The sequence below is a fragment of the Cricetulus griseus genome, chromosome 5 (genome assembly GCF_003668045.3).
Source record: "Cricetulus griseus strain 17A/GY chromosome 5, alternate assembly CriGri-PICRH-1.0, whole genome shotgun sequence".
NCBI lineage: Eukaryota > Metazoa > Chordata > Mammalia > Rodentia > Cricetidae > Cricetulus > Cricetulus griseus.
The window spans coordinates 144,908,852-144,929,329 of record NC_048598.1 but is presented as its reverse complement, the minus strand read 5'-3'; the positions used below and the strand labels follow the sequence as shown (position 1 = coordinate 144,929,329).

General features: G+C 38.4%; 1 pseudogene; it reads right to left on the bottom strand.

Annotated features, from left to right (window-relative positions):
- Nucleotides 1–16,163: 16,163 nt before the first annotated feature.
- On the bottom strand, nucleotides 16,164–20,241 carry LOC100756187 (annotated as a pseudogene).
- Between the last annotated feature and the right edge of the window lie 237 nt (nucleotides 20,242–20,478).

Genomic DNA, 20,478 nt, shown 5'->3' with positions numbered 1-20,478 from the left:
TACATTTACTTCTTATGCATATACAATGGCAATATTATATTATATCTTATTTCCACCTGCACCATTCTTTTTCTCTTTTTTTAAGTAGGGAATTATAGAGAAAGATAGATTTGATTTATTCTATAATACAGTCATGGGAACAGAAAACAGGAGAAATAACATAATTTAACATAAAATAATTGTAATGCAGGAAGCCTGTAATACAATGCAGTGTGACAGACATATATATGCACCTATGTATATAACAGCAATTAAAGAAAGAGAAGCCATGAATTCGAAAGGGAGCAGGGAAGGGATACACGGGAGGGTTTAGAAGGAAGTAAGGGAAGGAAGAAATGATATAATCATATTATAATCTCAAAAAAGTTACTTTAAAAATGTATACAGCATCTATGATTGGGGGACACAGGGAGAGACAACCAGAAGCACAGCTATAAACAATGTCATACAAGGATGATGGTCTTAGCAAAGCAAAAACAAAAAGGATACTTTCAGAATGGAACTCAGGCTTTCTGTAAAAGCAGCATGTGCTGGCAGATCCATAAGCTGATCTGAAATCACTTTAAGAAATTTTATGAAGTTGGTTAGTTAGTGATGAAAATATATGAAATTTAAAATAACAAAAGCTATGTAGTAATCTCACTACAACAATGAAGAGGTGTAAAAAATCAATAAATATAAGAAAATAAAATATATAAATATTTTAAAACAACATTTGAGCACTTCATATACATATAACAAAAACTGAGTTTTAGTTTCCAAACAATATATTTCATTATTATTTCAAACAATATATCTCATTATTATTTTAACATATTAATATAAGTACTATTTTATAGATTTTAGAATAATAATATGATCAATGTGAATAGCAATGAGTTATTTTCTTTTTTAATTTTAAATTTTTTATTCATTTTACATACCAACCACTGTTCTCCCTTCTTCTCCTCCCCTTCCCTCCACCTTCCCCACACTCCCATCCACTCCTCAGAGAGGGTATGGCCTCTCATGGGGAGTCAACTAAACCTGGCATATCAGGTTGAGGCAGGACCAAGTCCCTCACCCTTGCATAAAGGCTGAGCAAGGTATCCACCATAGGGAATGGGCTCCAGAATGCCAGTTCATATACCAGGGACAGATCTTAGTCCCACTGCCGGGGTCCCACAAATGGACCAAGCCACACAACTGTCACTCACATTCAGAGGTCCTAGTTCAGTCCCATGCAGGCTCCCCAGCTGTCAGTTCAGAGTCCATGAGCATCCTGTATCCTCACGTTGTGATCCCCCACTCCCCCACCCCCAGTTCATTCTTCTTCTCTTACCTATGAGTATAACAGAATGTCATCAGGACTCATTTTATTGCTATGTTCCTCTACCAGAATGACAGTATTCCATTTTCTCCTATGCCCATGGCCTATCCAGTCTCAGATCCTCGACCACCTGAACAGTGTCATGCATGGGGACCAATTATTTTTAAGGTGATTTGCCTTGGACAATAAGAACGGAAATGCTTCATGTTTGCTCCGGACTTCCTGCCCCGGGTGGCCTTTGATTAGATCCACTCCCACTTGTTACTTTTGTCATGTCACCACCTACAGTGCTGTCCTCTCGGCTTCATGTATCCAAAAATGTCTCCTTTGCTGCCTGCTGCCCATGAAGACACAAACGGCCAGAGACAGAGTCTTGGGGTGAAGAGGCGCGCTTCTTCCTCCCAGTACATTTCAGATAAGGTAGCATCTCCAGATTCTCTCATTTTTGTTTACATTCTCTGAGCATGTCATTTGGCTGCTTTAAAATGCTTCTCCTTGTCAGTTACCTTAGCTGACCTTTGAATCATGCAGTATGTGCTTGTGGCATCTTGAATTTCATATATATATATATGTGTGTGTGTGTGTGTGTGTGTGTGTGTGTGTGTGTGTGAGAGAGAGAGAGAGAGAGAGAGAGAGAGAGAGAGAGAGAGAGTTTATAGTCATTGTCATTAGAAAACTTCCAGTAATTACTTCTTGCAATAATTTTGCCCCTGAACTTCCTTTCCCTCCACCTCTGGCTACTTGATAGCTTACCACAGTTCATTTATGCTTCATTTATTTTTCAGTTCTTTTTAACCTCTATGTGTTTCATTTGTAATATTTTCTATTATTTGTCGTCATTTTTTGGGGGTTTTTTTGTTGTTGTTTTTTGTTGTTGTTGTTGTTGTTTTTCGAGACAGGGTTTCTCTGTAGCTTTGGAGCCTGTCCTGGAACTAGCTCTGTAGAGCAGGCTGGCCTTGAACTCAGAGATCCTCCTGCCTCTGCCTCCCCAAGTGCTGGGATTAAAATAATTAATTTTTTGGTTTTGATGTCTAATGGTCTGTTAATCTCATCCAGGGCCCTTTTCATAACAGATGTTGTCTTTCTCTCTCTCTCTCTCTCTCTCTCTCTCTCTCTCTCTCTCTCTCTCTCTCTCTCTCCATTAGAATTAGGTCTTTAGCTTCTTCCACATGTCTCTTAAACTTGGGAAGACCTCACATGACTTTCAGGGATGCAAGTATTCTAAGCTTTGTTTAGGGCATGGCTATAACATTCAGAAATACTTTCAGGGAATTTTAAGGCAATTTCAAGCTTTGACATGCTGGACCAACCTGTCATCAGTCTAGGGCATCAGTCTTCAGAATCCAGTCAGTCTCCCACTGAACAGGCGATTGCACGGCACCTGTACTAGGAGACACGTCTACTCTAACTGTTCATAACAGAATCTATCTGTCACCATCCAAGTCTAGGCCACTGTTTTGCATGTTCCTGTCTGGTGAGGCTCACCCTGGGCTAGGTAGTGTGCTCCTGGGAAGACTCAGAAAGGCACTGTGCCTCTTCTTGCTCACTCTAGCTCTCTCCTGCCCTGTTTCAGTTACCACTCCCCTCACTCTGCTCTAGAAATTCCCCCAGAGAGTCAGGGCCAGATGTTTGTTCCCTCTCAGGAGTTGTTACCTATTGTCTATAGTACTTTGTGTACTCACATTGTTTTGTTTGTTTGTTTTTACTTTCATGGTGGATTTTTGGCTTTATATTTTCAAGGTTTTAGGATAAAACTAGACCTTGTTACTTCATAGTCAAAGTGTGAGTTTTGAGGGAATTTTAAAATGTAAAGGCACAGCCTCCATCCTCCCTGTTAGGCCACCAGTTACCTGTCTTGGCATTCTTTTTTTTTTAAATCTCATTTTCTCTGACTACTTTTCATATATTGTTCATTTACCTTGTTTTCAGCACCTTTATTTGATACCTAGATGTCGTCTTCTTCTTTGTGTGGCATTGGGAGAACCAGTTAACTCTTTGACTGGCTATCCTCAATCAGTATCTATGAAACACACAGCTCTCACTTTGGAAGGGACAAGAAATAGCTTATTGGGGAGCCAAACATATATGGCTGTGTTTTGGGAACACAGAATAAAGTTACCTCAAATGTCATGATCATGAAGTAATGGAACAAATAAACCCATATACTAAGATATTTCTCATATATATTGGTAGGACCATCAGGTAGGCGGGTTATAGCAAAATGGGGAAAACTCTATTGCAGGCCTTAGATGCTGTCTGATAGCCCTTTCCTATGGGAACTGGTGAGAACTAGGGATCTGTTCAAACATTTCAAATTGTTATCTGTTAGTCTGAATGTTATGTTTGACACAGGAGAGGACACCAAATGCCTGTTTAAGTGGCTAAAGATGCCCCAAGGTAAATGGCATTTGGCTTTTGGTTCAACTTCTCCAACCACAAGGATTCAGCCAATCAGCATTTGTGGTCACTGTTTCTTCCCAGGAATTCCAGTGCACTTCAATTTTAGAAGTCTTTAGTCAGTATCTTTCTCCTGTTGGACTCCAGGTATATGTATGTTAACCCTTTCACTGGCTTCTCATGTCTATCCAAGTCTCCTATAACCTCCGTTTCTGTTTTCTTATGGGTATCAGCTTTGACTGTTTTTAAATGTCTGTCCATCAGGCTGGAATTATATATAGCTCAGTATAGATCACTCACCTAGCATGCCCAAGTACCTATGTTTGATTCCTGGCACCAGGGGAAAAAACTAGTTTTAAAATGTCTTTTATTTCCCTAATTCTGCCTTATGCTATGAAACCATCTGTTGAATCCTTAAATTCAGACTGTATACTTTTCCATTCTACAGTGGCCAGTTGCTTTCCCCCCTTTGCCTAACTTTTTTTGTAGTTTACTCGTTGTAGTGACTTTAAAATCTAAGTGGGGGCCAGAAAGAAGGCTCGGTGGATTAGGAGGAGAACTCGCCACCAAGAACATGTGTGTGAATATAAACATATAAATTAACTAATAAATATAAATCCAAATGTACAAACTCCAATATTAGAATTACCTGTGAGTCTATTTTCTATTGTCTGTTTTTTTTTCTTTTGGTTGAGAGTGGGATATCCTGAACCTCCAGACCACTTGGCCTTCCTCTAGAGAGGGCTTATCCTTTACTGAGAAGACTGAGCAGAAACTAATCATCCTAAACCAGGCAAGCATGGCACTATCTTGGGATTGGGTTACAGTTTGAATAAAGTTCCATCACTTTTGGTTTTCCTCTTTTTGTAGTACACTAAGGCTTTGTGTTATAAACACCATATCTTGATTGAGACTCATTTAGTTAATCCCATTTTAGCTTTGTAAACCTCCCCCTTAGGAATTCTGGTTAATTCAGCTTTGCTGGGTTTCTAGAAAGGGTGTGGGCATTCATCTTAAGGTCTAGAAGGTTCAAAAGATTCTACTAGCTTTACTGTCCCTCATAGCAGATATCAGCCAATCTATCCATAACTGCCACTAAGCTCCAGGGAGAGTGACAACAGATCATCAGTTTTCCATGTAGTTGCTCACTCCTTCCCAGTACCTTAGCCTCTTTACTTGCCTTTGTCTCAGCCCCTCTCTGTTACTTTAAAGCAAATACTCTTTAGTTTAACCAGCTTTTCAAGTTGTTCTTGGCAGGAACGTGACCATGGAGTATTCTGATTGGAAGCAGAAATCCAATGAGTCTATAATTCATGTTACTGGAGTTTTCATTTCTGGAGGTTACAGTCTGTTCACTCCCAGATCCACTTGTAATTTTTATAGTCTATCTATCTCATTTTTTATCCTTTTGTCCTCCTATGTTTTAAAGCATGTATTTGATGCTTGCTTTCTCATCATCTGGGTATCTCAAGTACTCATGCTCTGTTTTTGCTGTCACTTCTGCCTACAATTACTTCACCTGTGGGCTGGAGTGCTTGGTGACTCTTTAATGTGAGCTTGAACTTGTAACTTTTCTCTGTGCTTTTTTTTCAAGAGCTGTGTTAACACCAGGTTCCTGACCAGACACTTGGAGACATGTATAATCCTTAGATCATGTGTGAAGCTTGATTTGAAATTTATTGGGTCACTTAGATGACACTAGTTTTTGTTGAAATCCACATGGATGCTAATTTGTGATTTTAAAATTTTGTAGGGTAAGTATTCTTTTGTCCCCATTCATAGCTTGAATTCTAGATTTCTATCCTTGGGCAGGTTCCAGACTTTATCTCCTGTGCCCTGATACCATGATAACCAAGACTCAACCATACCCCATTAAAAACTGCCCTTTGGGTTTCCTCCACCACTCAGGATTCCTGCTTCTTCTTAGAGAGGGGACTTGAATGTTCTCTGGTGACTGTGTTATTGACAGGTTTGAAAAGATGAGTTTCATTTTCTGCCCAATATTTTTAGTTTACTGTAGAGGGACTAAGTAACTCATAATGGGAAACAATGACTCAAACATTTTAGAGAGAAGAGAGAGACAGAGAGAGGAGAGAGAGAAAGAGAGAGAGAGAGAGAGAGAGGTGCTGCTAACGTTCTGAATTTAGTATCACTTGTATACATGAGTAAAATGAGCAATAATTATTTACCTTCCAAAAACAATAACTGTAGCTCTGGCTCCACCAATAACTACAGTTTTTATTAAAGAATAGAGAGTGATTGAATAGTCCAAATTAGCCCTGGCAAGAAAAATAACAGCTGCCTAAAATGAAATGTTTGAGTTATGAGCCATGTGCCACTTTGGTTTATCTGTAGCCAAAAGCTTCGAAGCCCTTATTCAATTAGCTATTTTTCTGGGGAGGGCCCTGTTGCCCTGCACAAGAGCAGCCTGGTGATGAGTTAGAAGTGTCCGTGACACACAAGTTCAGGCCTTGCAACTCTGTTTTTGTTGTTTGAACTTTCTTCTCTGTTGTAGCTAGGGATCCGGTATGGAATTTAAACACTTGTGTGGTAACTCCATTCCTTCAGCCATTGTGTTGTTAAGCTCCAGCTAACGAACTTTAACACTGGCTGTAGTCAGGCAAGACTTAGAAACCAGCAGCCATCAACAGTTCTGGTTTTACAGCTAAAACTATACAGTTTATCTGTCTTTATGGCCTCTAGATATTCTTGCCTGCCCAGTCCAGCCGCTCCATAAAAAGTCTTCAAAATACGCATGAAAATAGATTTGCCAAGATATAGCTTTAAAAAAAAAGAAAGAAAGAAAGAACAACTTAGGAAGTGAGTTTCATTCCAAAAGTTCATCCACTCTAGCAGGAGCATCCAAGCCAATGCCTGTTTTAAAAGTTATTCAGAGACTAACTAAAATTACATAATATTCAAAAGATGAGAATTGAGGGGTGCAGCAGGCATGTATGCTGCCTCGTGTGGCACTTTCCTTCCCTGCCAATGTTTTTAGTTGCTTAGGGATTCTGTTGCCCATGTTGCAAAGAATGTCTCAGCCCTGTGTGGATTATGTACACATGCGAGTGTTAAGAACAAGCGTTGTGTTGAAAATCTCTGGGCTTCATTTTGCTTCCAAATGTATTTTGAGTCTAAAATCTAAGTGACTGAAAAAAGGAAAGGCAGTTACTTCTATAAGTCATAACTAGTTCTAAGACAGTGCTGAGAAATCCAAATATGCTTGGAACGTTTCAATAATAGCTTGACATCAAAACCATCAGTGCTTCTGCTTCGAGGAACTGCACTTTAGCTAAGTGTGTACCAATTACTAATCATTGCTTAGGGCCATAGGACATCATAGTTTTGTCACTTTGCATCTTAAAGATGGTCATCTCATAAAGAACAGTCATGAGGAATAGGGATATATAAACTTGTTTGCCAATAGAACTGTTGGGAAGAGCATCTAAAGTCAGAAGTTGCCTATCATTTAGAGCTCCAAGTATAATAACTTTATTCCTGCTTTTATAGAAACTGCACAAACATATATTACAGGCTGAAAGTTTAAGTATCACAAATATTGTTGTCTAAATTTTAAGAAAATTGTCTAGACATTGGGTTTTCTTTTGAGGTAGCTGTCTGGGCCATCTATAGAACTGCTCTGCTACTTTTATTTTTGTGTGGATGGCAAGAAAATTAATAAATGCATGTTCCAAGCACATACTTCCAGTGGGTTCATATCCTGCATTTTTATTATTTAGCTCATTTACCATTTTAATCCTCTACCCAATTAAATCTACCTTCATTTGTTTACATCTGATTCATCCTTCAAGAACACTTATATGCAACCTCATACAAGAAGCATTTCCTAATTCCCCACCTCCACAGCCAAGTCCTCTCTGCTCTGTGTGCCTGGTGTTGCTGTCTGTATTAAGGTGGTTATTGAGTTTTCTCTTTCCTCGGTATTTCTGTGCTGTTTCCCACTAGAAGGCAAGTTTCTTGGGATCAGAGCTTCACTATTGCTGATTTTTTTGTGCAGGTAAACACTTGATAGATAATTATTCCTCAACAACAAAACATAAATTTTTAAATTGCGTTAGTTTTTGAAACATATGTATGATGTGTCTCTAAAAAAACACATTAAAAGATTAAAATTGGGTATCTTTGTCTTCAATTATGTTAACATAGATTTACCACATCAGCTTGTCCAGCACTGGTACAGATCAGACAAGGTGTCTGCCTGAAACTTGTCAGGTTTTTTTGTGACTACTTCAGTTTCATGTAAAAGATTACCAAAAGATTTTTGTTTCTGCTAGTGATGCAATGGTTTGGGGCTTTTGTTCAGCTGTCTTGTTTTTAAGTCAGAATTTCTTGTGTAGTTTTTAAATTGTGGACCCAACAATGAGCAGTTTGAAGAGCTACTGTGATGAAGTGAAGCCATGGTTTCCCTTTGCTGTCTCTAAAAGTTCTTACACAGTCTCCACACCACTGAGTGGTCCAGTTGCATCACACTAAAGATGAGCCGTAGCTAAACTGCTTTCCAGAACCAAGTACATTCAAACGTAGGCAATAGCTAGTGAAGGAAACCCAAATATCATTCAATGTGGTGTCCTTAGCTGCTTCCTTGTGTAGCTTTCCATTCCAAAGTCACACAGTTCCCTAAAAATACCTGCAGCTTTTGCGAATATGGATTGGGTTCATATACTTTCTTAGGCGTTGATTTATGTGTTATTGTTTCAAAAGCTGAGCTGCATTTACAGATATTTGGGAGGAAAAACAAATTGTGCATGACTCCAAATATGAACATTTAATTACACATTTTATGCCTCTACCTAATCTCCACCAGCTGCCCCCATAGAACATGTTGAAGATCCACAGGCTTAGGGTGTGCACTGTTGTACAGAAGCAGTCATTGCGTCAAAGGTTTTCTGAAATATTGAAGCATAGACTATTACTGAGTATGGCTATGCCATCACCACACTGAAAGCCTTAAGTTGTTTTAAAGTATTTTCTTCTCATAAATATGTCCTAACCATATCTAATTAAATACACTTCTCAGTATAGTGCGTGCTCTGAAATTGTTTCTACTGTGTACTCTGCAAATTTAACCTTCTTGATTATGATTGACTGCCTGCTAGGTGATTCATTTCAGGAGTGTTCTGTTTGTAATTTTCTAGGAAATGTTACTTCTGTACTCATTGAGGAAGAGCAAACCAGAAATTCTGGCATTGTTTACCATGTGAAAAATTAAAATTATCTTAAAGAAGAGTGTCCAGATGCTGGCACATGGCCAAGTGAATCATGTTTGCTACCCTAAGGTAGCAAAAAGTTTAGAGCACTGACTGTATCCATTCTCAACTTGGAGCTCATCAGACAACAGGGAGCTATTGATTCCTAGCTTTTGTGTTAAGCATCTAATGTTAGCAAATAACTTTTCACAGAATTAATTCTTTAGTTCTAGGATCTCCCATCTCTTTGGAAACACATATATAAAACATACAGTCTTCTTTTACAATTTTCACATTTGGGTAAAATAAGAACATATAACACTTTGAGTATGTGCTATCTGCAGACATTTTCAAAGCTGAAAAAGGACATCTATTCCTACTGTCTAGTTTGTCAGCCACACTGGCTCCCTGTCTGCTGCTAAGAGCTAAAACCTGTGTCATCATGGTTAATGTTTTGACAGATTTTATCACAAGCCTTAATGTTGTAAAGTTTCTTTGAGCCAAAATTTAACATGTTGAATGCTCACAAATGAGTTTTATTGTTTGTGATCCAGAAAAGGAAATAAATCCAATATGCTGTTTTAAATGATAGGAATGGACAGCTTAATTCCAGTCTAGAGTTACACATCAAGCTTGGGAGAAATTCTCTTTCCCTGTGCTGAAGGCCTTTAAGTTATCACTGGAAACATATGTAAACATTTTTGTGACTAGGACATTAGAAAATATACCAAAGAAAACATTATATGATATATGTGTTCTCATTAAATTTCATAATCAAAATATTTTATTTTTAAAATTCAGATGTAACACCTCAAAATGTGATTGGTTTCAAAGCTCTGCAGCAAACCCTGTTTACAGGTAGCTTCTCAGAGCTCATGTTCGTGAGATTTCATGATGTTTTTTCTCTGTTATGACTACTTGGGGAATTTTTTTTATAAAAACATGATCCCAATCATTGCTATTCCTAGGAGACTACAGCACAACATTTTCCCCCCTCTAGGACATCTTCAATAACCATGACCATTAATATTTACTTATAAATGCATTTGTACACAGGCTCAACCACAGCACATTGGAGATGACAAAAAGAGTTTGTTACTCAGTTCTTTACCCTGGAATAAATCAAATCAACAAATATTTATTGAATGTCTACTGTGTGCAAATAACCCTGGGCTGGGCAGCTTTTAAAAGCCACCCAACTTTTCAAAGTGACAAATCAAAGCATTATTTTATTTCAAGCATTTCAGAAGCCACTCTCATGCCCTTAAGGTGACAATGTGCATGAAGACGACAAAGAAGAGAAGGTTAATTCACAGTGTGAAAACAGGAGAAAGAATACTCTAAAACACCATCGATGGACTGCATCATGTATTATGTATGTATGTGTGTATGTGCTTGTGAGCCCAAGACTATTTCATGTATGTGTCCATCTGTCCATATGCACATCTATCCACACAGAAAACAATTAATGTATGTGAGAGAAATGGATTGTGCTATGGTGGCATAAGAATAGATACTAGCATTTGAATATATTAATATGTGTTAATAATGATATATAACAATAATATAATAATAATAATAATAATAATAATAATAATAGAATCCAGACCTTTGCCTTAAAAAATAGGCTTTGCAGTTTGATTATTGTTGGGTCCTATGATGCTAGCCATCAAACCAAAATTATTATATTGTAAAACAGATGTTCAACCTAGAGTCTGCTGTTCTGCAGACTATCTTACCCTGAAGTTTATTATGGGATGACCCCATCAGCAATAGATTTCTAATTAAAGACTTGGCTTGTACACTGTTACTTTGGAAAGTTACTGAAGAAGCCTTATTAAGAAAACTGCATCATTAGTCAGAGAAGCTGCCACAAAGCTGGCAGTGAAGATTCTAGTTGACATGAGAAGCTAAATAAAAAATTCCAACAAGAGGCAAACATCAAGGACTTCCCTTTCCTGTTCCAATCTTTGCATTTCATTTTGTTAATTCTTGTAAAGAAAATGGTGTCTGTGATCTGTATCATGTTATTGAATATATTATCTTAGACACATTAAAGAAAGGCTGACAGTAATTTCCACATTTGCCAAATGGTATTAATTCTGGATGTTTTACATAGAAAGTGTGTACATGGGTAGTCTGTAGATGATATTATCATTGAGGTTTTCTCGGGGGATATATTGTGTCCACTTAAAAATATTTATAGAAGGGACTTATTTTTAAGGAGGCAATTTTTGCCTTCTTTTGGTAGGCTTATGTTAAGTTCTAATGACAATCAAAACAGACTCTAAATAACCTTTGTTGTCAGAAGTTTTTATCTTTCTTAAATTGCCTGAAATTAATTTCTTAATAATCAGAAGGAGAAATGCTGTTACGGTTCTTAAATTTTTGTGTTTGATTTATCGAAATGTTGAATACTAAGGTTACTTTGTGCGTTTCTTCTCATATAGTCGTTCTCTTCAGGTCTCCAAATGACAGTCTTAAACACAGTAAGCACTTTCTCTGTGTGACAGTTTTGCACTGCTTTGGTGTCTCTCATTTATATTTTTGATGTATTGTAAGTAATGTCTTTGGATATATTTTAAATAAAGTTTCACTTGTGTGAAATCTAATGCCTATATTCACAAAGAAATATGTCTTTAGAGTTCTTTTTAATTTTCACTTCATTCTCTCCCCCCACCTCCTTTGACCAAAGTTCTTTAATACCGGGACCCTCTTACCTAGGACCTAGCCTGGATTCACCTGCCCCCTTGTGGTGTTTTTATTCAAAAAGTTAATTAATTTTTGGAACTTGATGTGAAGCTTGAGCCAAGAAACCGCATTCTTATTGTTTGGCATTCAGAGTCAGCAACCTACTCTATTAGTTGGTGGCTAACATACCAAGACAAAGGCAATCATTTAAGCTTTTTATTTAACCTAAAGTACAAGAAGGAGTTGGGCACACTAAGGAATAAGTGTTATGTAATAACTTGGAGTAACTTAGTTTTTTCTAGAATCTTTGTTAATGACCTGAAGATTGAAAACTAAAGAGATATTTCAGAAGTTTATATTATGTTGTTTATATTATGTTGAATTTAATGAACTTTTTCTTATGAGTGAAGAGGCCACCATTCTACTTTATTTAAATTTTAAATAAATTTCATGTCTCCTGTCAATGATGAATTTATAACTTTAAAATGTAAGTTAAATATTACATAATGTATAGTCACAAATGTTTGACACAGTATACCATTTGCCCCTTTCCTCAGCTGCCATAAGACTAATTTTGACTGCTTCAATTGAAGTTAACAGGTTTTATAGATGGAAAAAATGTGCATGTTTAATGAGTGAATTTACCTTGTTACAACTTCAGAGTCATTTTTTTCTACATGGAAGACTTGGGAATTATGCCTCTGGTTAATAAATAATAATTTAACAAGAAAAAAAAGAGAAAGAAAGGCACCATTCACATACATACACACACAGTTTGTCTTTCCTCGAGTAGGCAATAGGTTAATAAGTTGTTATCAGCAAGACCCCCAAATAAAATTCTAAAGATTTCTGTTTCTGTTACAGTGGGCTATTCCTAGCAGAAGACTTTTCTTTTTCCACACTATTTCATGTCCCCCTCAGGCCCCTACTCACACCTGGCTGGGTGGAACTAGAGAGAGACACTGGCTTCCTGTCATCTCACCCGAGATCTGGAAGAAACCCTACGAAGGCTTCTTCTACACGGCCATTTGTGGGCCCCCTTTCCGGTATCCACCACTGCTTTTCAGTTTCTCTTAAATTTATAACAGTTGACCTACTAACCGGTTCCCAGAAACAGGTTCGGATTTTGGCAGGCTTACCCAACCTCTTTGTCCTTCCAAAGTACATAAATGCTAAACTGTGCTCACAGTGAGAGAGAAGCATTCCAACAAGGCTGAAACCCAAGTGTCCCTCTGCTCTCCAGCAGCTTGCTGCCATCCTCCCCTAAGGAATAGTTTGTCAGTGTGCCCTTGGCATAATTTCTTCAGCCCAGATTAAGCACAGGTGACTGAGAGTCGGCCTTATCTTCACAAGGCATTAGTCACTCTATAAAAGTTAAATTTATTATGAAATGCCTTGTTTGTGTGAGCATATATCGTCGCTGGGAAGGTGGAAACAAAAGCATGTCCTTTAAGGCTCCACAAGGGGAAAACACGTCCTCCTTTGGAATTTAACCTTAATTTGAACCAAGATCTGTGAAAGAAAAGCACTTTGGTGTATTGTTCCAGCACTCCACCCTTCTCTCCCCTTATCTAAATGCAGCTACTTTTGCTTTGTGGATTTTTTTTTCCCTTAAACTCTCCCAATTCCAAACCACAATGCTTTCTCTGAGTTTAAAATTTATCCTTAACGAGAAGTTAAGATAACTGGGGAAATTCTCCTTTAAAAGTGAGTCATGTTATATACTACTAATTCTGTGTTCTTGAAGCTGCACAAAGGCTTGAGCACTATGTTCATCTTTGTTGCTCAAACTGTGTTGTCTTAAGACACACTATGAAGGCTGCTTCGGGAGTGGGGGATCCAGCTCAGTGGCAGAGCGCTTTCCCAGCATTCACATGCCCTTGGTTTGATCCTCAGCACAGCAAGAGAGAAGAGGGGGAAAAAAATTTAAGAATGTCCATATTTCCCCCAAACTTATTTTTCTGAAAATCTTTTCTAAGACATTGGCAAATATTGCAATATATGCATAGTTCATGCTTTACTAGGAGATAAAAATTGCATGTAAAAAATATGTTAGAAGGTCCAGAGTTTTTTTAACAGTGAAAAGCAGAGTGAGTTACAACTTGAAAGACCAGAAATTGAGTCCTCTCTATTTGCAAAGCCTTATACTGCTTCCTGTGCCTCTGGCATCGTAGAGACCACCACCATCCTCCAAATCAGAAGCTGCATCTCTGCGGTCCCTCCATAGCTGTTTATAAGTGGTAAGGAAACTATTTCTGTTTCAACAAATACTGCTTAGGTTAATGATTCGTTTCTTTAATGCTACTAACATCTACCACTAGGCCTGAACTCATCCAAATGGTTTTCCTTTCTTGACTTTCATTACACTAAAGAAAAATCACAAACCAAATTCTAATGTAAGCTCAGACAGTCATTTATTCTATAAAAAATGATGTATTATGTCCCTGTCAAAATATCCATCTTCAACATTATTAATATAAATTTTCTTAGCAATAAAAAAATCTGAATAAAACATGTACAAATTCCTTTGACCAGATGTCTTATTATATTATTGTCTCATCCCATATATCATTTAATTTATAATGCTGAAATTAGTTTGGTAGTCATTTTTTTTAATTTGGAAAGGAGGGAAAATTAAAAATATAGACTGTGGACCTAATACATTTAGAGAATGTGTGATGATCCAAGTAATACCAAATCAGAATTGTCATCATTCCCCATCCAAGACTACCACCAGCTCAGCCCCAACCAATTTTTTTTAATTAAAATCAGTTTAAGAATATCCAACAACGACAACTCATAAAAAGCATCCCAGCACAGGAAAGAGAACTGCAGCAAATGGCATTTGTGTGCACAGCTGTGAACACCTGAGGCCACTGGTGAACTCTGCTCCCAAGTTCTTCTGTGAGGTCCAGCAGGAGCTTATCTCATGTCCTCAGACCATCAACTTCAGTTCAGGTCACATTTGCACAATTCCAGATCAGTAACAGAGAAGAACACACACCATACAGCATTTACAGTAGTTGCCAAGGGCGAGGGAGTAGGGTGCAAGAATCATTTCATTTAACACATTCGACTAAAATGGGTTTTCTAAGAGCAAAACTAAAAATCTTCCAACAGATGTGGCTCATTTGATGCAAAAAGCATTCATCCATTATTTGCTGTCGTTGCTCTCTACATTCTCTCTCACCAAAGCTACAGGGTTGAATGACAAACACATCCCACCAATATATATTTGTTTGAATGTTTATCACTCAAACATGTATATATACTTTCATACCACTATGTTCATGCATGCACTCTCTCTCTCCTTTGCGTCTTCATACTAGCCTTTCATGCCTTGGCAACCACCATCAATCCCACAGCAGGTTTCCTCATTCCATATCACAGCCTTGTGTTCACAGCCTTGGTGCAACTCCATTAAATAAAGAGTAGTGGATAACGGAACCAACTAACCTGGGCTCATATGGACTCAGAGAGACTGGATCAACAATCATGGAGCCGTTATGAGTCTGTACTACGTCCCCTACATAGATATTATGGTTGCGTAGCTTAGTGTTCTTGTGGAACTCCTAAGAACAAGAGTGGTGGCTGCCTCTGGCTCTTTTGCCTGCTTTTGAGAACCTTTTCCTCCTATTGCATTGTTTCATTCAGCCTTGATATGAGGGTGTGTGCCTAGTCTTATTGTATCTTGTTATGCCATGTTCGGTTGATAGCCCTGGGAGGCCTGCTCTTTTCTGAAGGGAAACAGAGGAAGATTGGATCTAGAGGAGAGGGGAAGTTGGGGAATGAGGCTGCAGGAGAGGAGGGAGGGGAAACTTCAGTTGGGATTTAATATATGAGAGAAGAATAAATATTATTTTAAAAAGAGTAGTGAATAGAAGTGGAATGCCACCATAGAAGACACAGCCTGTGCTGGGGATGATGAATACTTTGATGAGGAACCATGTAGGCAGAAGTAGATGTATGACAGAATAGTAACAGCACCACTTTCAATGAAGTGCTTCTTCCACAAACATTTGAAGTGAGATGGACTGCAGAGATTAAATGAAGTCTTCATTGTGTAATTTAGTATAGGAAAGAAGGCATGAGTTGAACAAAATCAAAAAAAAAAAATCAAACACTGTGACACCTTTATCTGACAAAAGGAGAGATTCCCAAGGGAAAAATCCATAGGATGGGATTCAAATTAAAATAAAGAGAAAAGAATCCAAGTCTAACCGATGCTTCCTACTTTAAACCTGCAAAGAATTTGTGAGTCCGATGACAGAGCCGCAGAGGAGAAACCTTCTGAGATCAGGTGTAGTGTTGGTTACTTTCCAGTCAGGCAAAGAGCATTTCACTTTGTCACTCAGTCTTATAGCCCCCATGTAGCAAAACTTACAAAATTCCTTTAGCTTTTCCTCTTTTTCTGAAGAAAAGTGTCAAAAAAAATGCTGCTGAATACATTCCACACTGAAGAAACAAATTGGAAAATGTTTAGCACATATGTATTTTACAATAAACTTATCATAGGCTTAGAAAAATTTAATTCTTGCTTTTTCTAACCAACCAGCCAGCTAATCAATCAGCCAACCAAAGTGCACTGTCTGCATTTCCCGGGCAGAGGATTTACAATCTATGCTTGAGCCACACCTCCACCAAAACCACTGCCTGGCCTGCATTTGATGCTGACCCCAACAACAGGGGCATTAGAATTATAACCACTGTAGGAGTTAGTTCTGGAACCAAAAACCTGATTGGGCTCCCTCAATGTGCTGCACCTGGCTTTGCCTCTGGTTCTGCTGGCAGGCTAAAATGCCTACCATACTCCAACGGCTCTGCAGTGCCTCCCGGGCTGCAGCCATCATTGCTGGATTAATGATTAAGGTTCCAAAGTTCATTCCTCCACCCATACTACCACCCTGGTTATTTCCCAAGCCAGCTCCACCCCTTCTAGTGTTACCAAACCCACACTGATTTCCCAAAGCCTCTGGGATTACCACTTCCACGTCTTTCTAATTGTCTATTGCTATTGTGCTTAGGTTCCGCATTGGATATCTACATGCGGATTCTTTAACCATCAAATCCTCTCCACAAAGAGGCTGGGCAACCTTATCATTTGTAAACACAGCAAAAGCAAAAGCTGTGGATGGTTTGGAAATAACAACAGACATCTACAACTTCCCTGTGCTGACATAACTGTTGAAGCTTTTTGGTCACCTTGCCTTTTGAATAGTGCCCAACAAACTCGGCTTCTCAAGAGCTCATCTTTAGAATCCAGCTTACAGCCACACCATCGGCTGTCTATCAAATGTCCTTGTGACATTGCTTTCACATTCCATAGAATGAACAAAATCAGACACTTCCAGTTTTAAGATCTTTCTAGACCCGCACCGCAGGACTGTCTCCAAAGTGCTGACATAGTCCATAGATCCTATTTGGTTGTTACCAATGGCCCTCCGACACTATTAAATCGGATATTTTCTACACTGTTCATCTACTTTGGCCGCTGAAGAAACACCTTTCTATTCCATTTCCCTTTTGTTATCTTCTGGATAGTTGACAATATAGACAATATTTCTTTGGCCAGCATCAGATAAGAAAATTTCCTTCCACCAGCCTGACACCACTCATACTGGATTGAGATAGTGCAGGCCACATGCCCTGGAAAGTGGGCTGCAACTGTGGACAGCAACACTGGTCCATGGTCTTTGGTGATATTCAAATGGACTTAACATTTTCATCTTCTGCTACCTCCATCTCTTCAGACATCTTTGTTTAATGCTCTGTTAGCTGCCAGGAAGCACAATGAGGAAACTAAGGCAGCAAGAGATCATAGGTTGGCCAAGCTACTGCTTTGTGCCCACCCCAACCAACTCTTTATATGCCTATCATTGAACATTATCTCTACTGCTTGTCAGTACTTGATCATATACTGTTGTTATTTAAATTCATAATATAGAACAGGCTTCTTCATGGAAATTGTACACTCAAATGGAACAATAAGTCAGCAGTTTGAATACTTTCACCTCTTAGACACCAAGGCACCACTTTTCTTCAAGTTTGCATGGCATTGTGTATGTATTTATTACAAAATTTCTTAACAGAGAATGCTCTTATATTTTTTATTGCCTCACTGATCTAAAATCGTTCTAAGAATAATTGCACATAACTGTCTACATCATATGTAGACGATTATCTACATTATATCATCCAGTAATGTTTTGATAATAAGTGGCATTAAAAGCATTTTGTGATAACACAATTATTAGAATAAGCCAGATGTGATGGAACACACCTGTGACCACAGCTCTAGTGATTGAAACAGGAGGACTATTAAATGTTCAAGGGCAGACTGGGCTACTTAGCAAACCCATGTCTCAAAAAAAAAATTAAGGGCTAGGGAAGTATCTCCATTGTAGAGTGCTTGCCTAACATATATAAGGTCCTGGGGTAATAAGTGTAAGGGTGAAAAGACAAATGTCAAACAAAACTGAAGGGATAAGGGAACAGCATGGGCTTTGTAGATGTGAGAAGAAACCTGTTTGGCAACTGCTAAAATAGAGAAATAAATGGGACAGAAAGAACCAAATGCCATGAGCATCCCCTTAGTAAATGTGACAGTGTTTGCAAAACTGTAGTTATGAAACAGGCAAATAAAAGCTAAGATCCAGAGTATAGGGTGTAGAGTTCAGTGACAAAACAATCTCCCACATGCACAGAGCCCTAAGTCCAATCACAGAAGCACAGAAAAAGAAATGAAAGCACATGTGAGTGTGTTCAGAAAAATGTAGAGAAGTTGTCCTCAACTGTTGAAATTCCAATATATAAAGATGTGAAAACCAATTAGAATATGCCAGACTACCTACTGATCATGAGGGGCATTGCTAGATAAAGCCACATTAGGTAAAACCTTATAACCAAAAATATTTATGAGGTATTTGTTTTAATTCCTACTTATATGTTTCTTAACTCCTAAGGAGTCACATAAAATGACAAAGTCAAACATAATCTTTAGCTAATAAAATCACAATATGATAGAATCATAAGAAGTGTGGGGCTGGGCATAGTGGTACGCACCTGCCTTTAATCCCCACAATCAGGAGGCAGAGGTAGGCAGACCTCTATGAGTTAGAGGCCAACTTGGTCTACATGGTGAGTTCTGGGACAACCAGACCTACATAGTAAGACCCTGTCTTAAAAAAGATCCTCCCACAAAAAGAAGTTGATTGCTGAACGGTGGTGATGGGAAGAGCTAAAAGAAAGCTATAAGAAAACCAACTGTAAAACATCCAAGACTTAACCTATGTATTAATCATTTAATAGTTACAAAATAGTTCATGTGCAGTATAAAGAAAAAATACGGTCTTGGAGGAAATAGCTAGTCTGTTCATATTTTGAACAGCGTTTGGTTTTGTTACATTTAGAAACTTGATTATTTTGTGCAAGTATATCTTGCAGAGATTACAAAGAAAATGTAAAGGGGAATTGTCTTAGTTCTGTTGCTGTGGCAAAACACCATGACCAAGGCAGCCTATATAGTAAAATATTTAATTGGTCAGAAGGTTAAACTCCATGATGGCAGAGCAAAGGCAAGATGACAGGAAAGGCTGGGAATTGCATCTTGATTCAAGAGTAAGAAGTAGAGAGAAAGTGCTACTTTGGAAACTCCAAAGCCCACTCCCCGTGATACTCCTCCTCCAACAAGGCCACACTTCCTAATCCTTTCCAAACAGTTCCACCAACAGGGGGCCAAGTATTCAAACATATGAGACAATGGGGCTAGCCTCATTCAGATACCACAAGTATATTACCAACTGGTAATAAGTAAGTCAGCAGCACACCTGGTGCTAGTGATACAAAGTTACATAAGACGGTATCTCTCCTCATGCCATCCTGTCCTGAAAGAGTAATAGTTGTAAATAGTTATAATGCACTGGGTTGGGTGCCATAAAGTGATAGGTCCAGAAAGCATCAGCAGAAGAAGTGAGATGGGATCCTATTGTACCTCTGAGCATCAGGAAGGCTTCCCCCAAGGAGGCAGTATTCAAGCTGAGTTCCTATGGGGTTTCAATCAAGGAGTCCTTGGTAACTTTCATCAGGATGATTTCTACTGAAATGAAAGACAAAAGCCAGATGCAGTGAGCCAGAGATGAATGGAGACATTGAGACAGTAGTAGAGACAATTTTCCCAGCTGATTACTTCCTAACTGTTCTGAGAAGATAGGATAATAAATTTCATATTGCACAGTACAATCACACGCAGGTTGTAACAATGCTTCTTCTTTTTCTCCTGGGTGTTAGCGACTAATTGCTTTCCATTTACACAATGTCAGTGACATGAACCTTTCAACACGAGTTTATCCCTGGGAGAAGGGTTACAGATAGTGGCACCTTTGTGTTATACATGTCTCTGTTTCCTAGGTGTTCTTTTCTTCTTTTCATGTCTTGGAGTCTCACAATCTCTGTTACCAAGCACTCCCTAGTTCCTGGTTGTTGTATTATAGCTTCCTCCTAAAACATGATCCACTATGCTCCAGGGACTTCAGTTTTCAGTTCTTGCTAATGTGTCACCTGTAAACACAGAATCCTGTTGCACACTGCTTGTCCATTTTCTCTTCTCCAGGGAGCGTAGTAAAACTTTAACACTGACATACTTCCGCATATATTTTCTCTAGTCTTCCAATGATGTCTTACTATTTGCCAACAATCTTCATCTTAAAGTGACTCTCTGGCCAGTGAGATGGCTCAGTGAGTAAAAGGTGCTTGTCACCAGCCCTACTAACTTGGTTAAATCCCTGGAACACGCATGGTGGAATGAAAGAATAGACACCACACATGTAGTAGGGTGTGTGCACAATTACACATATATACATACAAAATAAATAAATA